This window comes from Pteropus alecto, unplaced genomic scaffold (assembly GCF_000325575.1).
Source record: "Pteropus alecto unplaced genomic scaffold, ASM32557v1 scaffold3, whole genome shotgun sequence".
NCBI classification, from domain to species: Eukaryota; Metazoa; Chordata; class Mammalia; order Chiroptera; family Pteropodidae; genus Pteropus; species Pteropus alecto.
The window spans coordinates 1,163,882-1,167,780 of record NW_006442484.1 but is presented as its reverse complement, the minus strand read 5'-3'; positions in this window follow the sequence as shown (position 1 = coordinate 1,167,780).

Below are 3,899 nucleotides of genomic sequence, written 5' to 3'. Positions count from 1 at the left end.
AAAAATAAGACCAATAAAACATTTATCTAGTTGACATGACACCTCCGAGTTCAGGTTTTCCTAAATGTTTTCTTCTTCCAGTCATTTCATGTAATTTTAAAATTATCATACAGATTGGGAAAAAATGTGGAGAGTCTTAAGGTTGAGAGCTTTATCACCAAGAAAAAAACCACTGACTAAGGACCTACTTTGCTCCAGGAAAAACGATGAGTTCTCTGATCTCTTGTAATCTAATTGAAGAGAAAAGATAGAACCATTAAAAATCATCATCATTGGCCAGGGGCTGTGGGAAGGAGCGAGCGAAATGTGACTGGTCATGGATATGGAGTTTCTTTTTGGCCCGATAAAAATATTCTTGAACTAGATAGTGATGATAGTTGCACAGTCTGGTGGATGTACTAAAAACCACTGAAATGTACCTTTTCAAAGGGTCCGTGAGTTTCATGGTATAGAGCTATATCTCAATAAAATAAAAAATCGTATCGCAAAAGAGTGAAAAAAGAAAAACGGGTGGGTCTAGGGGAGAAGATAAGTTTTCTTTCAAATGTGAGTTTTGCTACTGAGCAAAAACTGTAGTAAATTTCCCTGCATCGTTGTCACCCAAATTCCCTGAAGGCGTCCCCAGCCGTCCCCACTGCAGCTTTCCCTGGTCCAGCGGACACCCTCGTCCACAGACGTCCGTGGATGTTCTCTTAACTGCTTTGGCCCCAGGAATGTGTGTTCAAGAGAACGCTGCCTGGCTTACAACGTGATTTGGAAATATGCTGCTGGCTGTGTTTTATGCATTTTATCAAGTGTTTTTTAACTTTGTACCAGCTGAGACCATGAAGGGCACAGTTTCAGAAGGTTGAAGTTAAATAATAATTTCACATCAGAGAACATTCAGCCAGGGCCACCGAGCAGCAGGCTGCCTGATGCTGGTCAATATTCGTGAGGCCTAGAGACAGCCTCACAGTCTAGCGGTTGAGCAGCGGCCACCAGTAGAGTTTGAGGCTGGGTAATATAGTAGGTGGGCCCAGAGCCTCTGCAGACAGGCCAACTGACTGGCCATGTAATCATGAGCTTGTTAATTAAGCTCTCTAAACCTCAGGTTCCTCGTCTGTAAAATGGGGATGATTTTGCGTATAGGTAATGTATGGGGTTTCGAGAGGATTAAATGAGTAAATGACTATAAAGGAGCACAGATGAGTAATGGCTGCTGTCAAAATTACTATTACTTCCTGTGCTATTATTGCTCTCTGACTGTCCTTAAGGAAGGAAGATGTTTGCCCCTTTTAATGACTTTCAAGGATGCTGGCAACCTGGCTGGGTATATTTTGCTTGTCATCCCATTTAGACATGGCACATTCTAAAATAAGACAGTGCAGCTAAGAATCATGGATCCGGGGACAGCCTGGGGGAACTTAGTCAAGATTCCACGATGGAACCCACAAACCAGGTGTCCACGTTTCACCATTTTTCATCATCTTTAGACTTTAAGGTCTTTAAGCTCAAGTGCCCACTCTTCACAAGCTCTCAAAGGGTGGTACCAAGTAGTCAGAACCACACTGGGGTGCTTATTTAAAACCAGAAATTTCCAGGCATCACCCAGAACTACATCACAGAGCCCCACAGCCGAAGTGTGAGACCCACAGCACTGAGCTTAAGAAAACTGAGCCTCTGCAGCCCAAGTGCCTACAACTGTAAGTGCCAGGCATACAGCGTGTGCTTAGGACATTTTTTTCTTAATAAATAACAAAAAAGACTAAATAAAATTAATGGAAAAAAATTTAAAGGCTAATTAAAAATTAGGAATAGATAAATGGATAGATGGACAAAGCAGCCACATGTATCTAGTTTCTTTGTACCTCTTTATCATGTTGTCCCTGAAAATGACATTTTATGGTAACTTCTATGAGAGAATTTTTCCTCAATATAAAAGCAATATATGACTGACGCGTAAAACTTTAGAAAACACAGAGGAAAAAAAACAAGGAAAAGGCAAACAAAAATCACCATTCAGAGGTTACCACCATTGACCTGTTTGAGCAGTTCCTTCTGGCCTTTGTATGATGCATATAAATATGTGATTATTTTTTAAAATCATCATATTATACAGTGAATAATCTCTGAGCCTGCCTTTTTAAACTTAGAAATACATTATGGCTATTTTCTCAGCCCAGCAAATTCTTCCTCACCATGATTTTAAACAGCAGCATAGTATTCCATCATAGATATACTACTGAATCCCCATCCAATCATTGAATATTCAAGCTCAATAATTAACTCAAAGTAAAATGTACATGCAGATTCTAATTCCTATATCCTCAGTGTACATCTGTAGTTTTTAAGTTCCACAGCCGATTTCAATTAGCAGCCAGAACTGATGGCTACTTCTGGTGATAGACAACTTCTGGAATGTTCTCAGGAAACCATTGGAGTTGGAACACAAATAAGAAAAATTTCCATGCCTCAGGAACGTCAGCAAACCTGGATTACATAAACTCCACTGATTCCAGAGCACACAGCGCTGTCACAGATCACAAGAGGAAAGGACAGGGTCCTCCTGTCATGACTGCAAGTGGACCAGCTCGATCCAGCACCACTGAGGCAGCACCAACTTCCCTTCTGATGAGCAACCACTTTGAGAACGAGACAGTGATGCTCTGCATACTGGGATAATTTATGTTTATCATTTCTTTCCCTTTTGTGGTTTCAATTAATTGTCAAGATATGACGGGAGGAGCGTATTGTCTCTTTGGGGCTCAGATACAGGAGGCATTCATTCCTACGGATGTAAAGACGTATTCATTTAAGAAAGCCACATTTGTAAAACGATGTGCAATTTGGTTTGATTTTTAGATGAACACCCCTATCGATATTCTTCTTGAATGGAGCGAAGGAAAGGTGATTTTAGGTAAAAATCGATTCAAAGAAAATATGGCAACAGCTCCCTTAAGACAGGGTCAGTCCCGACTGCTTTCATCCCCTGTAGCATCTATCCGATCTCTCACTCCGCGCGAACGTGAGTTAAAGGAATGAATGTTTGCATGCATGCATGAATGGATGGATGGATGGTCTTCCATCCCATTTCAAGCCATACAATACAGATGGTCGGAACTACACTGTTTTCCTGCAGATTTGGCCTTCGTCTCCAAAGACCACCCCACTAGTAACTCCCCCCACTGCTTAAAAACTCAAAATAGATAGTGCTTTTATCCAGCCTTGCAATTTTATGCACAGAACTATGTCACAGCCCGACCTCCCCCCAGGAGGTAGGTACTCAGCAAAATGAAAAGCCTCAGTATTCCTTACCACGCGCTGGTCACAGGGGCCATCCACAAGGTCACAGTAATTCTTATGCTACAAGAAACTGTGACTGCCTTTAAACTCAGGGGTGGAAAAAGCCTTCTTTATTCTCAAGACACCTCATCTACACCGTTCCCAGCCTCTGCTCCCTGCGGCGAGCTGCGACCACTGGGCTGGCTGTCCTCTGCCATCCTCTCCTTACAAACCTGCCTGTCCTCAAACAGAGCCTGAGCTACCAGGGACGTCAGAGCAAGCGTTCCTGTCTGTGTGCTTCTTCACTGAGAGAAAAGTAACAAGGCGATTGCTCTGCCACCAAGTTTTCTCCACGGTTTCTTGGGCGGTGCATCTGACTGCGGGGTCCAGGAGGAACGCATCCCTCCGCCGGGCATACCCAGCTCCAAGCGCGCCCCGCGCTGCCCCGCGTTCTGGAAGCGCATCCCTGCCCCGACTTTTGCTTTCGCATTTACTACCGCTAAATAATTGTGTAAAGGAACAAAATGTATAATTTCCTTTTTTTTTTTCCTTACCATATAATTTCCTTTTTCACGCCGAACTCCTACAACGCCTCTACTGTTCTCACATTTTTATTTTCACCAAGTATAAATACTCCT